Source organism: Chlorocebus sabaeus, chromosome 9, assembly GCF_047675955.1.
Source record: "Chlorocebus sabaeus isolate Y175 chromosome 9, mChlSab1.0.hap1, whole genome shotgun sequence".
NCBI lineage: Eukaryota > Metazoa > Chordata > Mammalia > Primates > Cercopithecidae > Chlorocebus > Chlorocebus sabaeus.
This window is the reverse complement of record NC_132912.1, coordinates 87,489,481-87,506,965: the sequence shown is the minus strand read 5'-3', so window position 1 is coordinate 87,506,965 and position 17,485 is coordinate 87,489,481.

Sequence of the window (17,485 nt, the reverse complement as noted above, 5' to 3'; positions counted from 1 at the left end):
TGTTGGCCATTTGTATGTCTTCTTTTGAGAATTTTCTATTCATATCCTTAGCCCACTTTTTGATGTGATTTTATTTTTCTGATTTGTTTTGAGTTCCTTGTAGATTCTGGATATTAGTTCTTTGTCAGGTTCATAGTTCGTGAAGATTTTCTCCCACTCTGTGGATTGTCTGCTGATTATTTCTTTTGCTGTGAGGAAGCTTTTTTAGTTTAATTCATTCCTATCTATTTCTATTTGTTCTTGTTCCATCTTCTTTCGGATTCTTGGTCATGAAATTTTGCCTAAGTCAACATCTACAAGAGTTTCTCCTATGTTATCATCTAGAAGTTTTATGCTTTCATGTCTCAGATTTAAGTCTTTGACCCACATGGAGTTGAATTTTGTATAAGGTGAGAGATGAGGATCCAGTTTCATTTTTCTACTTGTGGCTTGCCAATTATTCCAGCACCATCTGTTGAAAAGGTTGTCCTTTTCCCACTTTATATTTTTGTTTGCTTTGTTGAAGATCAGTTGACTATAAGCATTTGGCTTTATTTATGGGTTCTTTATTCTGTTCCATTGATCTACTTGCCTATTTTTCTGTAAGTACCATTCTGTCTTGGTAACTATAGTCTTGTAGCATAGTTTGAAGTCAGCTAGTGTGCCTCCAGATTTATTCTTTTTGTTTAGCCTTGTTTTGGCTATGCAGGCACTGTTTTGGTTCCAGGTGACTTTTTAAGACTTTTTTTCTATTTCTGTGAAGAATGATAATTGTATTTTTATGGGAATTGTTGAATCTGTAGATTGTTTGGCAGTATGATCATTTTCACAATACTGATTCTACCCATTCATAATCATGGAATGTATTTCCATTGTTTATGTCATCAATAGTTTTTTCTGCAGTTTTGTAGTTTTCCTTGTAGAGATCTTTCACCTCCCCTGTTAGGCATATTCCTAAGTATCTTATTTTTTGTGTAGCTGTTGTAAAAGGGATTGAGTTCTTGATTTGATTCTTAGCTTGGTTATTGTTGATGTGTAGCAGTGCTAATGATTTGTGTACATTTATTTTGTATCCTGAAACTTTATGAATTCATTTGTCAGATCCAGGAGGTTTTTGGATAAGTCTTTAGGGTTTTCTAGGTATGCAATTCTATTATCAACAAACAGTGACAGTTTGACTTCCTTTTTACTGATTTGGATGATCTTTGTTTCTTCCTCTTTTCTGATTGCTCTGGCTAGGACTTCCAGTACTATGTTAAACAGAAGTGGTAAAAGTGGGCATCCTTGTCTTGCTCTCCTTCTCAGGGGGAATGCTTACAGCTTTTTCCCATTTAGTGTATTGTTGGCTGTGACAGATAAATAATTCATAAGGTTGATTATTAACCTACTCAAGGAGATACCAGAGAAAGGTGAAAAACAACTTAAAAAAATTAAAGGGCTGGGTGCGGTGGCTCATGCCTGTAATTCCAGCACTTTGAGAGGCCGAGGTGGGTGGATCACAAGGTCAGGAGATCAAGCCCATCTTGGCTAACACGGTGAAACCATGTCTCTACCAAAAAAAAAAAAAAAAAAATTAGTCAGGAGTGGTCGTGGGCGCCTGTAGTCCCAGCTACTCAGGAGGCTGAGGCAGGAGAATGGCGTGAACCCGGGAGGTGGAGCTTGCAGTGAGCCGAGATCATGCCACTGCACTCCAGCCTAGGCAACAGAGCAAGACTCGGTCTCAAAAAAAAAAAAAAAAAAAAAATTAAAGATGCATTACAGGATATGGATGACAAGTCCTCCAGAGAAAGAGATCTTATAAGGGAAAACAATCATAACTTTTAGACATGAAAGATACACTTTGAGAAATACAAAATGCACTGCAAAGTTTTAACAATAGACTAGGACAAGTAGAAGAAAGAACCTCAGAGGTCAAAGATAAGTCTTTCAAATTAAACCAATCAAAGTCAAAAAAGAATAGAAAAATTAACAAAGCTTCCAAGAAATTTGGGATTATGTTAAATGACCAAACCTAAGATTAATTGGAAAGAGATAAATCTCTAAGTTTTTCCAAACTTTTAGAAACTTAAAAGATTTCCCTCTTGTTTGAGGGAACAATTGAGAAAACCTTTTCTGGCCTTGCTAGAGATATAAATATTCACATACAAGAAACTCAAAGAACACCTGGGAAATTCATCGCAAAATGATCATCACCTAGGCACATAGTCATCAGGTGATCTAAAGTCAAGATGAATGAAAGACTCTTAAGAGCTGTGAGACAAAAGCATCAGGTAACCTATAAAGGAAAACCTGTCAGATTCACAGCAGATTTCTCAGCAGAGACTTTAAAATGCTCTTGACCCCACTTCTCTTTCCTGTCACGACCCCATTCCTCTGCATCTTTTTAGAACATAATTTCTCAAAAGAGGTGGCTTTGCTCACTGTCCTTATTCCTGTGATCCTCCCCATCTCTCTTTTACATGCTCTAAATAGGTTTTCAACACAACGAGCACTTCTATGAAACTGTTTGCTATATCCAGAAGTCATTTCTTACTTTCTCCTTGATTTATCAGCAAGATTTGATGCTGATGATAACTCTTTCCTTTCTAAAACTACATTTCAGGTGCCCTACCCTTACTGTTTTGACTCTGGACTCACCGGCTGTTCCTTCTTGCTGTTATCTTCCTTGTTTCTCTTCTCATTATCCTTCTAATATTATAAGGGTACAGATGTCAGTCCTTGGGTCTCTGCTCTTCTTTGTCTATATTTAATCTTTTTGGAATTTTAGCCAGTCATTATGTAAATATCAACTATATATTAATGACTTTTAACTGAAGGTCAGATTTCACATATACATGTTTCCAGAATTCCCTGCTTAAGCATCTAAAAGTCATCTCAAATTTAACATCTAAACAAAATTTGGTTATTCCACCTCAACTTGCTCATTCCCCCTCATTCCCCTATTCCTTAATTATTGGCAGTCCTATTTTTCCAATTGCTCAGATTGAGTTTGGGGTCCCTCTTATGTCATGTTTTACTCTCATACCTCAATACATAATCTGACAGATTATTTCTCAAAATTATTTCTGCTCTTTCATTTTAGTAAATTTGGAAGCTGACCACATTTGCTACCTTTACTGCTATCCAGACTACACACTATCATCTTTCCCTTGTGCTTCTGCATCAGCTTCCTTAAGGGTATCATTGTTTCCACTCTATCCTGTCCATGGGCTCTATACACAATACAATAGTGAGAATTATCTTAATAAAATGAAATCCAGAGTGTGTCATTTCCCTTCTTAGAACCTTCTAGGGTAACTTAAAAGAGCCAGTCAATCTAATGGTTGCTTCTGCTATGGGCAAACCATTTTTTAAAATATTCTTTTAATGTTAACATATCATTGTATAGATATCATTGTATTATTTGTACACTCTATTCTTAGCCATAACGCATAAAACTATACAAAATGGAAGTGAGAGATAAGTAAAATGCCCTTGGCTAGTTTATTAGAAAACTTAGAGGGAAAGCAAAGTGCTACTTAACCAATGCTTTTACACTTTTTGTTCCCACAATTTACTGGATACTCTATTTCTTCAAAAGCAGAAGAAACATTATTTTCAGATCATGTCTTGATATGGAGCTTAGTGGTCATTGTCAGTATATACTAAAGAATGTTGATTTAGTAATGATATTGAATTTTGTAATGAAAACCCAAATGTGCAAATAGTTATAAACAAGAGGGGTCACAATTGTTTTACGTTGACTTCAGAAATCATTTGTTTTGTGTTTTGTTTTAAGAATTACAGGAACATAGTTACAAATGCTGAGTTTGATTTGGAAATGCATTCTTTGATCATCTAAAGATGGGATAAAAATCCCTTGGGAACTTTCATTTCCTGTGTTATGTGTAACTGTCCCTAGCACTTATTTTCAGATTAAAGAACTCACTTTTTAACAGTTATGGTCTAAAAATTAAGATGATCTTTTAAACACTATTAACTGTAGATGAATTTTTACATTTCATTTACATTCATGGTAAATGAAATTAGAAATTTTATAATTTTCTAACAAAAGTTACTAAAAGAATGCTTAAAAATATGATGTAATCTTTCATAACCTAGTAAAAATGTATTTCTTCTATTTTTAACTTTCTTCTGATTTTTAAAAATTGTGTTCATGATTGACACATAATCCACCTGTATAGGATATAGCGTGATGTTTTCATACATGCGTACGTTGTATAAAGGTCAAATCAGGGTAGTTATGATGTCAGTCACCTCCAGCTTTTATCATTTAAAGTTTGAAGTGATAACTTCAGAGTGACAACAGTTTTCTGTTTCCGGCTTCTTATTACAGAGACATATTCAGTATATTAAATTTAATAAAACTTAGTCTATTTATGTGGATTTGTGAATATTTTATATATATACTGCACTTCAGTAAAATATATTGTATGTTGACCAAAATGAATCTAGTTTATTAGAATAGGATAGTACCACTGCATGCAAATATTTTGCATAATTTATTTATGATTCATTGTTTGGTCTATTAGAATACTTCATAATGATTGAAGATGTCAACTCACATTAAAAATAAGCTTACAAGATCCTGGTTAATAAACAGTAAGTCCAATGTATTAATTGACAATGAAGATTATTTTCTATTAACTACAATGTTCAGAGTCCCTTTGTAGGATATTTTCATGATCACCACGTTAATAAATGTAAGGTTGCTTAGTAACTACTGTAGGATGCAAGTAGAGGAAAGGAAACTAATACAGGGGAGTTTTCATTTAGACCATGGTGATACTAAATTATATATTTCTTTTTGTAAACCAAGTTCTTATTGCTAAGGGCTGTGTATTGAGATTTGGTGTCTTTCAGTCTGAACTATTTCAGAGCAACCATGTCACCTTGCAGCTGTTGAGCTTCCTTTTTCTAACTTCTAGGCTCTGTGGTTTTTTTTTTTTTTCTTATTTATGTATGTTTTATTTAGACAGAATGCAATGTAGATGATGAGGTTTCAGATGACTAAAAATGCATTTTAACCCTGCTTACGTGAGATAACACTTGGGATATTTTGATAATTTTACTGGGATTTCACAATTTTTTGGTCATCCCACATGCATTGATAATCACTTTATTTACTCCATGTGTTATTAAGCATTTCGTTTGTGCACAATTTTGTTCAGAGGGTCATTTAAGTTTCAAGCTATTTGAGGTAACTTTATTGTCTCACTCATGTACCTTCTACCATATTCAGATAATTTATGAACTTGTTTTTATGTGTTTAAAACAATTTTTTTTAATTATGTTTAAAAGTTTGAAAAAAATTATGTGATAATTCATTACCCTTTCTTCCTGCATCCATCTATATGAATATAAATCAGTTCAGAAAGATGAGAATATATCCTCCTTTCAGAGCACAGTTATTCTTGAAATCTATCCCACTTTTTGACAAGTCTAAGAACACAATGGCATCATTAGCAATGATTGCAGTCAGAACAAAAATTAGTATTTTTGTTTGGAGAATCTCAGAGTTTTCAATTAGTTTGGAAAGACGTATAATTATCTGACTATTCCTTTCCTGCTATTTATCATCCATTGCTGATATAAGTCAAGCAACCATTGGGAGTCAGAAAAAAAAACAGAATAAATTTTTATGCTGGTGCATCAGCATTTTCTGAATATCTGCCAGAAGGCATGCATTCCTTCGGCCTCACTTGTAGGCTGGAGAATAGACACACATGCATGTAACTGATACATTTCAAAAAGATGGACCTGACTTCTTTTGATTTCCCTGAGCTCCTTATGCAAGTCAGTGGTCCAAGTCAACAGGGTAATAGTATAATTTTCAAGCACAATGAACCATCAACAGTTTTTATAATATAAAACTAGAGCAGCTTATTAAAATGGCATTGAGGGTAAAATCAGAAAGACAAAATGCCAGCTACTAATGGTTGAGGGTAGTCAATAAGGCAGAAGGAAAACATACCAATTAATACTTTGAAACAATCTCACCACAGTGTATCCTTTTCAGACTTTTACATTTGTCTCTGCCAATTATTTTGATACTTGGTTACTTACTATCTTCCGCATTAATTGCTATGTTTATTTATATTTTCTCATTTTTCTAAGGGTTATGTCAGAACATTGAGACTGGAAAATGTTATTCACTCTGGGTTTTTTCATTTCTTTTTGTTGTTGTTGTTGCTTTTCTTTTGAGATGGTGTCTTGCTCTGTCGCTCAGGCTGGGGTGCAGTGACATGATCTCAGCTCACTGCAGCCTCCACCTCCTTGGCTCAAGCAATCCTCCCTCCTCAGCCTCCCGAGTAGCTGGGACTGCAGGTGCACACCACCATGCCAAATTTCTGTGTGTGTGTGTGTGTGTGTATATATATATACATATTTTGTAGAGACAGGGTTTCACCATGTTGCGTAGGCTTGTCTGAAACTCCTGGGCTCCAGCAATTTGACTACCTCTGCCTCCCGAAGTGCTGGGATTGGAGGCATGAGCCACTGCACTCAGCCCACTCTGTTTTTGAATCTCTTATGTTTCTTGACAGTCTCAGGCACCCAGACTAGTCAATTAATCAATGCTTGTTTAAATTTTAGTTTATTGAATGAGGAATATTTGCCAGTAGGAGCAAGGGATAGAAAATTTTTATGATATAGCAAAAGATAATATTATGATAAAATAATCTAGGAGAATAGAGATGATAATGTAAACTTTACACCAATTTTTCTCGCTTTATCTTTTCAGAGTTATTCAGAAATTTAAGAGATGTATTGTCCTCTGTCATCATACCCTATTTTGTTGCAGTAGAACTGAGGCTTAATTATATACAATGACTTCCCAGGGTCAAAAGTTCATTTATTACCAAGCTGAACATAGAATCTATTGACATTACTTAAATTTGTTACGTAAGATATTGTTGACATCTATGTTGTTCTTATATTGCATGTAAATCTTTATAGAAATTTATAGCAGCACAATTTGCAGTGAAAAAATGTGGAACCAGCCCAAATGCCCATCAATCAACAAGTGGATAAAGAAACTGTGGTGTGTATATATATAAGTATATATATATACTACTCAGCCACAAAAATGAATGAATTAATGGCATTCACAACAACCTGGATGAAATTGGAGACTATTATTCTAAGTGAAGTAACTCAAGAATGGAAAATCAAACATTGTATTTTCTCACTTATAAGTGGGAACTAAGCTATGAGGATGCAAAGGCATAAGAGTGATGCAGTGGACTTTGGGGAATCTGGGAAAGGGTAGGAAGGGGTGAGAGATAAAAGACTACAAATTGGGTTCAGTGTATACTGCTCAGACGATGGGTGCACCAAAATCTCACAAATTGCCACTAAAGAACTTACTCATGTAACCAGATACCACCTGTTCCCTAAAAACCTATGGAAATAAAAAAAAATTAAAGTTTTGATTTTGTCCTCTTATTTAACTATAATACAATAAAAATCTGAACTAATTTGGAGATTCTGAACTAATTTGGAGATTCTTGCTTATTTCCATCTCTTTGTCTTCTGTTTCTTTAGAAGAATGTGCTCTTGTTTATGTTTCTTATTTTCAAACTAGAAATAAAAATAAAATCATATTTCAGTTCTATGATTTGAGTGCGTCTCTTAAAAGTTCATGTGTTGAAAACGTAATTGCCAATGCAACAGTGTTGGGAGATGGGGCTTAACAAGAGGCGTTTAGGTTATGAGGGCAGAACCCTCTTGAATTAATTAACGTCATTAACATGGGAGCAGGTTATTCATCATAAAAGTGGGTTGTTATAAAGTGAGACCAGGATGAGCATGGTGGCTCACACTTGTAGTCTCAGCACTTGGAAGGCCAAGGCAGCAGGACTGTTTGAACCCAGGAGTTTGAGATCAGCCTGGACAATATGGGGGAACTCTGTCTCTACAAAAAGTTAAAAAATTAGCGGAGTGTGGTGGCACATGCCTCTAGTCCCAGCTACTTTGGAGGCTGAAGTGGAATGATTGTTTGAGCCCAGGAATTAGAGGCTGTAGTTAGTCATGATCCTGCCACTGCCCTCTAGCCTGGGTGACAAAGTGAGACCCTGTCCCCGCAAAGTAAAAACAAAGAAATAAAATGAGTCCAGCTGCTGGTGCCTCCCTGTACCTCATGCACTTGCTTCTGCCTTTTGTCTTTGGCCATGGGATGACCCTTAGCGGACACTGTTGTCATGCTCTTAGACGTCCCAGCCTCCAGAACCATGAGCCAAATAAACATCTTTCCTTTCTAAATTACCCAGTCTGTGGTATTCTGTCACAGCAGCAGAAAATGGAGTAAGGAACTAGTCACTGTTTCTTTTATTTTTTTCTTACAAAATAAACTTTCTAGTATTTTATGGAAATAAGGCTTGATTATTTTGCTTTGTACTTTCCTATCTTTCTGTTCTCTCTTTTCCCTTTCATCCTTTAAAAAGAAGTGTTTAAATTAGAAATGTGGTACCCTTTACCACAGTAAAGTAAAATATAGAAACTTCCATAATCTATTAAAACAGTTGTTCTTGCAATCAAGACAAAGGGGAATTTATTATTTAACTTCAAATATCGAATAAGAAATACATCTTTTGAAAAGAGTGAAAAGATGATAATCTTTTGTGATTATAGATATTTTTCTTCTCTATTTTTTAATTCATATTACAGTTAAAGATCTCTAAGCTGCTCTTTATCTCCAAACAATTCTTTACCATTAGTGCCTTTTAAATTCTGAGTAAAACCAGCATGAAATGTTTTGGTTATTCTAAGTTATAACTGCATTTTAAATCCAAATTCCATTTATAAGTTGATAGGAATAATAGTTATCATTTCTCAAATGCTCAATTATGGCATTGAATTCTTTCATATATTAAATTTAGTAGTATCGTCGTTTGTATGGATAAGATATTGTACTCATGTTCAATTTTTTTCCTTCCTACTAGTAGACTATTAAAGTTAAAATTATCATATTTACTGATTATGTAGTTCAATATCAATCATTTGATCACTCACAATACAGAGTTTTGTCAATGTTAACTATAACTATTACCTTTGTGTGAAATTTATGAGAGACAAGATAAAAATGATACTTTATAGAAAGCAAAGTACAGGAGGAGACAGAGTATAATGAATCACTGTCAAGGGCAGGTTAGGCATCATTGTAGCAATTAGTATTTAATCTTCTTTGTGACTATATCAAAGTGTCATCTCAGCTTGACCAGCAGTTTGACATTTAATTGCTGGAGAGTTAAAAGCTCAGCCAACCACATAGTGAGTGGTTAAAGGTGTGTATCTGAATTCCTACTTCCACTGTTTAAATTGAACTCAACAAAAATTAGTAGTGAAAGCTTAGGTAAGTTACTTAAACATGTTAAGTCTTGTTTTCCTAATTTGTAAAAGTCAGTAATAATATTACCTACAGTAGTGGTAACTGTTGGTATTAAATAAGGTTTCTATACATGTGGTAATTTAATAAGGATGTGATGTAAAAAATGTTAGTGCAATGTTATGCATAATTTTAATGACCGGGCACGGTGGCTCACACCTGTAATCCCAGCACTTTGGGAGGCCACTTGAGGTCAGGAGTTTGAGACCAGCCTGACCAACATGGTGAAACCCCATCTCTACTAAAAATGCAAAAGTTAGCTTGGCGTGGTGGCAGCTGCCTGTAGTCCCAGCTACTCAAGAGACTAAGGCAGGAGAATCACTTGAACCTGGAAAGCGGAGGTTGCAGTGAGCCAAGATCATGCCCTTGCACTCCAGCCTGGGCAACAGAGTGAGACTCCATCTCAAAATAAACAAAAAATAATAAGAATAATTCTAATGACTATACTAATCTACCACATAGACAAAACCTATGACATAAATCATTATCCAGGGTTAATATGAGGTCTTAGGTAATGTGGTTATATATATATTTCCCTGTGGCAGCATATAGAATATGGTAGGAGGAAAAAGAGAGAACTATAGTAGACAGAGAAAAAGAAGCAAAGAAAGGAAAAGCCTCCATAATTAAAGAAACAATTATCAGCCTTTTTCTTTTTCTTCCCAAGTGTGAAAAAATTTTCACAGTAAAAATGGCAAAATGCATTTTTCTATTATAATATTATATAAGAATTTGAGATTTGAGATTAGTTTAGAAAGTTTTCTCAAACTGGAAGAAAATGGGCTGGAGAATGGATGTTGAGGTCAAAGCATTTGTGCTTCAAGATACAAACTTGGATTCCATTCCTAGTTCTTTAACAAACGTGTGTGACAATCAGTAAGTCACTTCTCTGGAATACAGGTTACTTATATGTATAAAGTAAGTTGGAAAGAAGTAGCAGGTTTCAACATGTGCTCTATAAAAGTTGGATTTCTTGGTCAAATAAGTTTGGTAAATGTTGCATTCCATATCTCCCTGTCTGAAATTCTCACAAAGGCCTGAACTCATTAAAGCCCCTAAAAGTCTTGTAGTAAAAACATCTAGTTATTTTTTTACCGAGTTTTTACAAGTCTATTTAATCATGTTACTCTTTTAATAACAGCCTTGTAGAACTGCTATTCAATGGACCAAACTTTAGAAAAACTGGACTAGGGAATAATTGATTTCTTCCATGTTTACACTCCATTTCATGAACTTTGGTGATAAGGAAACTGCATATTAACTTTATTAGAAAATCTAATCAATTAACTGTTTTCTTCTGAGTCTTCTAGGGGTAATGACTAAGGGAGGGAGAATACTGAGCTATTAATTTCTTCTATATGTCTGTGACACAAGGGTCACAGAGAGAAAATTAAATTTAGTTCACTAGAGCAAAGTAAAACCAGGCATTTTTATTGTTTGCTCTGTGACACGAGAATATTTATAGAAGATCATAAATATTTGACTGTATCTATATCAAAATACACAATAATAAAAAAGTTCTGAATTACTAAATCTGTAGTTTATTCTTAATTAAACTTTTTATTCTCCTTTCATGCAAATAAAATGTAGCTAGTATTTGTAGAAAGGTTAATACATAAAAATGCAAAAGTAGTTTTTCAGACAATTGTTGTCACTTATGGGAGATAGGGAGCACATTTTTTAGAGTAAAATAGGGAATTTTTTTACTTTTACTTGAATACACTATCCTGTAGGTTTTTCAGTATAATTGGCCCTATGGCTTGCCTCAAATATTACGATGAATGAAATTATCCATTCATTGATGGTCATGTTTTGAGTATTAGCTTTTATGCCCATGGATAAAATAAATCACCCAAGGAATGACCATTCTCCCTGCAGGACTGCAATCCAGGCTTCATCTGACAGAATGTGGCTATGGCTCCCTGGATAGTGGAGAAGTTGCTGAGATGCTGTGCTGGCAGAACTTGCTAGAAATCTGCCCTCTGGAGTGCTAGGTGATATCATTCACAGAAACGTCCCCCACCTCTGGAATCACATGCCTGCTAACTGAGAAGGTCTAGGGAAAGAAGTATAGGGGGAGGCAGTTTACTAGAAGCAGTTCCTAAAAAGCTATCTGAAGGGTGCCAGAGGAAACTGCTTGGTTATTGGGTACTGATAACCAATGTACCCTGTAGGAGCCAAGCACTGAAGAAGTTGTTCCTTGCAAGAGCAACACTCTGAGATAACATATGCAACAGAAAGTTGGTGCTGGAAAAATATTTGCTGCAGGAGCCTGGTAAGGGAGCACCAGAATGAAGAGGAGAAAAGTCTTTTCTCCTGAAATGTCTCTCCAGTGCCCTCTAATGACCAAGCTTAACATCATGCCAGCTGGCAAATGATCTAAAGAGTCCAAATCCATCTTTACAGCAGGAAATGAAGGATGAATTTGGAACTGAAAGGCAATACATTGATAACGGGTGTGCATACTCATTAGAATTTTGGCAGGCATAGTTCCTGAATTAAGAGTGTGTATATATATTTGCATAATTTAAGCCCTATTTTAAAATTTATATGCAGAATTCTGTAATAGTCCCCAAGGTTCCTATTACCTGAGTACACACCTTATAGAATCTCCTCCTGTTGAGAGCAGTGAGAACCTGAAAATATGATTGGATCACACGCTTGTGACTCTCGGGATTATGTTACACATCTTTTGACTTTGAGATATTTATCAAAAGGGAGATCATCTTGGATATGACTAACTTGATCATGTAGGTGAGTCCTTTATGAGAAAAAGCAAGACATTAGCGAGCTGCTGTTTAGTTGTTCTAGAAGTTGTCACAGGTCTGCTGTGATGGGACCCATGGAGGAGGTCATCTAGCAGAGTGGTCTAGAAGCTGAGTCTGATCCCCACCCAACCACTACCAAAAAATGGGATCTTCAATCATATGCCCTCAAGGAAATTAATTCTGACAGTAACCTGTGAGCTTAGAAGAGGACCCCAAGCTCAGATGAGATTGCAGTTCCTGCCATCTTCTCAATTCTAACTTTATGAGTCTCTGAGCAAAGAATCCAGGCATGCTATGCCTGCACTTATGCCTGCAGAAAATGTGAGATAATGCATCAGTGCATTATTAACTGTGAGGTTTGTGGTAATTTGTTATAAAGCAAAAGCAAAACAAATACAAATAGTATTTTTCTTGCTTTCTCCCTACTTCTCATCTATAAGAAGCATTCCTTGCTATTTCTGCACTCCTAAGGTCAAATTTTTTCATTGTCTCTCAATTAATTTCTTATGGCAAATAATTAAAATGTTGCCTAATAAATTTTTAAAATGATGAAACACTTCCAAGAACTAATAGCTACTTTTAAAATATGTCAGTGGTAGAGCTTTTGCTTGGGTGTTCCTGATAATGAAATAATAAAAGCTAGCATTTATTGGTAACACACATGGCGTGAGACAAATACTTCACCAGGAATTATATATTTATCATTTTGAATTTTTCTAATGGATTCTATGAGTTAGACTGTATTTTCTTCCTGAAATTTTACAACATTAAATGGCTTGCCCAAAATATAACAAAGAGTGATTGATTAAGCCATCATCACATCCAGGATTGCCAGTGTGAATCCCAAATTAACTGCACAATACAAAACTGCCTCAAACTGAAGTGACTGTGGTTTGGATTGACTGATAATAACAAATTCTGATTCTAGCACTAATGTTTACAACAGTTTTTTGCAGACTTGTTACAGTAATGCTATGTTTGGAGTCACATGGTAGGAACATATAATGTTAAAAACATGATTTAAAATATATTTTAGTAACTATGGCAGGTACTACTAGTTATCTAGAACATTCATTCTTTCTTCCTCCTAGTTAAATGGATTTGTCTGAGGATGTGATCACCCATCTACTCTCTACATTTCCTTAATGATGCTACTAGTAAAATTAAAGCCAAGCAGTTAAACCCTACCTAATGATATGTCAGCAGAAGTGATGCATATGAATTCATAATCACATTCTTAAAAAGAAGCAACTTGTAACTCTCGTTCAGCTCTCTCTTTTTTTAACTACTTCAGGTAATTAAATGTAATTTAATAATGAGGGGTGAGGGCCAATTTTTCTAGAATTAACTTTAAGGTGTTTTTCCCAATTTCCTTCAAGATGCAGTGCACAATATTTATTAAGTATGGTCTGAGACAAGAACAAATTCCAAAACTAATCAGATAGAGCATATTATATTCAGTGTATTGTGGAGTTATGGGAAAGTGAAACATTGAGAGACCTGGGCAGTCGAATGGATGCATCCTGAAGGTGAATGGGAATTTAAAATGTGTGTGTTTTCTACTCTTCTATCATAAAAATAAGTATTTTAAGGTTTTTCCAGTAATAGTAAAGCAGGACTAATATGCGAAGTTTGTACTATGCATAAATGAAATTATCTGAAAAAAATGTAGGCAACAGTTTCTTGAATTTTTTTTTTATATGAAACAGGAATTTTACAAAAAGGGGTAATAACCGTTTGCTACGTGGTAAGGTTTGGGCGTGAAGGACAAAATATTTTGAAACTCTGTGAAAGGTAAGGGCATCAGAACAGAGCTTCCCACAGCAGAGTTAGGGGCATAGTCTCTGCTTCATTATGCTAAAATTACACAGTCTTTCAAGACTCCAAAGCCTGCTCTGCCTCCTTCCTGCGCGGTGAAACAGCCCTTCCTACCCAGCATTCACTGGATGCTTTAGACGAGTAAAGGTAGATCAAAGCAAGAGAGAGAATAACAAGTTTGGCACAAAATGATTTTAGAGTCAGTTGTATCTGGGTCAGAATCACATATAGGTGAAAGAAAGAAGATTGTTAGACCATGTATAAGGCCAGTTAGCATGTATTTTATATATTCTTAAAATTTTACGCTTATTAACCTTCTTCTCATGGGTTCCTTTTAACTTAGTAATGAAAAAAATGTGTGAAATTATGAAAACAAAATTATATGATACGAGAAGCCTTAGAGCTTATGTAATCCTGCCCTCCCATTTGACTTTTATTTTATAGATGAGAGAACTGAATCCCAGGAAGGTTCAGTGGCTTAACCTTAATTCACACAAATATTTATTTATATAGCAAGATCCAACATTAAGAACAAAAGCAGGTTTTTCCTGCTCCTTCTCCCAATATATGGTTTTTGATTCATTGCACAGATGATAGATTTAAATGAATATTATTTTTATAATATTATCTGTAAATACCACTTTCAATACCACAGCATTTTCGGTATTGTTAACAACAGGAAAAAAGTGGTAGTTAGAAACATAACATATCATTTAACACATTCCCCTAGCTCCACACATTTTGGCAGTTAATGTTTCTGCACTTGTGTTCTTAGCTACCCTTACAAGTTCTGAGGGATAAACCTTAAAATCCTCATTTAAATTAGAAACAGGGGCTATGAGAACAAAAATAAAACCAGGAAATACGACTTTTTCTTTTATGTATAGAAGATCTTATGAGATTGTCCCATGACATATTTATTCACAAAAGTTGTGCATTCTCTGCAATGGAGTTGCCTTTGGGCTTGGTCAAATCTTGTTGTATAACAGTCATATATGGAAGAGGTGGCTTACAGGGAAATAAAAGATTAGTCAGAATGTTATTAATCTATTCCTGACTGAATTATTTCAGGCAGCATAGCTATCACTAAATCCAAAAGTCTTCAGAGAAGTTTTAAATGGGCTCTACTGTGCAAAGGAGTGGGATGTGCACACACAGAAGTCAGTTGCCTTAATCCTATCGTATTTAAACAGGCTTCAATGCTCAACATGCCAGTATGCTTGGAAATTCTTCAATACTGTGACCTCTAAAAGCCCAGCTAATTTAGCAAAAAGAGAAACAGGGGTAAGTTATTTTTGAAAGAGTTTACTACCTCCTTTGCTTGTTAGTGCTTGTTCAATTCCCACCTACTCACCATTGTGGACTGAATGTATCCCCTCAAAATTTGTATATTGAAGACCTAATCTCCAACGTAATAATATTTAGAGATGGGACCTATGGGAGGTTAGAGTAGTCATAAGGGTGGATCCGTTATTGAAACCATCCCTCTAAACTTTACAAAATTAATCAGGGAAGGGAGGGAATAAAATGAAAATAAACCAAGCCTGAGCATATGCGGCATTAATCATCACATCAACTTTCTCTCTGACCTGCTTCCTCATCGTGTTTGCCTATTGTCTGAAAATCATATAGACCATAGGTTATAGTTCTTAACTGCTCTATTGATGACAACTTATACATTATGAAATGCTAATCTTTCCCATTGAAATATTCTTTTAGGTCCTGCATACCAATGAAACTACTGACATCAGCTGATCTGAATGACCCAACAAGAAGCTTACATACACAAAGAATGCAGTTTCCACATCCTAATGATTTCAGTCTCCTTACCCTGACCAATCAATGTTTCCAATTTGCCTGTCCCATCCCTTCCACAATTTTCTTAAAAACCCCAGATCAGTATATTCCTTGGGGAGATGGATTTTGGTGTTTTCTGCCATCTGCTTGCTTGGCTGCCCTGTGATCATAAAACTCTTTCTCTGCTGCAACCCTCCATCTCAGTGTACTGGTATGTTACTGTGCAGTGGGCATATGAAGCTGTTGGTCCTATAACATTATGATGGCGTTAGTGGCCTTATAAGAATTGGAAGAAAAGCCAGGCACATTGGCACACACCTGTAGTTCCAGCTACTCAGGAGGCTGAGGCAGGAGGATTGCTTGAACCCAGGAGTTTAAGGCTGCAGTGTGCTTTGATCATTTCTGTGAATAGCTACTGTACTCTAGCCTGAGCAACATAGCAAGATACCATCTCTATTAAACAGGAATTGGAAGAGAGAGAGGTATATAATTTTTTTTTTTCTCTGCCTGTGCACACACCTAGGAAAGGTCAAGTGAGGACATAGCAAGAAGGTGGCTACCTGAAAACAAGGAAGAGAGTGCTCACAAGAATCCAATCATGCTGGCATCCTGATCTGACATTGTAGACTCAAGAACAGTAAAGAAAATCAACATTTCTGTTATTTAAGCCACTCAGTTTATGGTGTTTTATTATGGCAGCCCAAGCTGACTAAGACATTCACTATAAAAGGACAATTATGTATTGGACAGTACCATTAATATAGATGTATAAGGAAGAATGGGGCAATGAGTACATTAATGACAGGACATAAGAATGATGATGAGATATTTGAATAAGAAAGATAATATTACTTGCAGGACAGATTACAAAAAAAAAACAGAGCCAGAAAGAAACATGAAACATAGGTGAGAGTGAACCTTTTCTTGGTGATAAAAATGGGTAATATAAATAATTTGAGGAAGTGTTTGCATCTATTTAGATGATATTGACAGTGACAGAGATACTGATGGAGTGTTTTGCTGTGCACAAAGATTATACTTGTCTTCTTTTGAGAACTGTAAGTAGTATTTTAAAATTCAGTTTAATGAAGCAACCAGGATGCAAAGATTGAGCCAAGTGGAATCCCTATTATATTTGGGTTGTAATATGCTTTCATTTAACTCTTGAAATAATGTTACAAAATGTATTTAGTCATTGTATATTTTTGTTAAGAAAATTAGACCTCAGGGAGATTAGGCAAGTTTTCAAGATTCCATAGCTTGTAAGTAGTGGAGTATAGATTATAACCCATGTCTAACTAATTATGAAGCTGATAGTCTTCATTACATTACACTACACTGAAAATTTTCAACATGGAAAGAAACTGAAATATATGAAGACAGCCTAATGAGATTATGAAGACATTCTAATGAGATTACAAAGACAATCTAATGAAATTACAAAGGCAATTACAAAGGATAGTCATCCTTTCTCATATATTCAGTACTACTATGGGTCAGCTTTTCCTTTACTAAGATTATGAACTTGGAGACTATCTAGATGGCGAGAGACCTTAAAACTCACTAAGTTTATCTATTATCTGAACTTTCCGTTGTCATGGACTGAAACTAACAGTGCAAATAGAAGGTATGGTATCATTGTTGTGGTGTATTAAAAATAGACCAGATAGAGAATGAAAGAGCCTAAAATCTAGTAGTATTACAGTTTGCATGTATAACATTTAAAAGGTATTTAGCT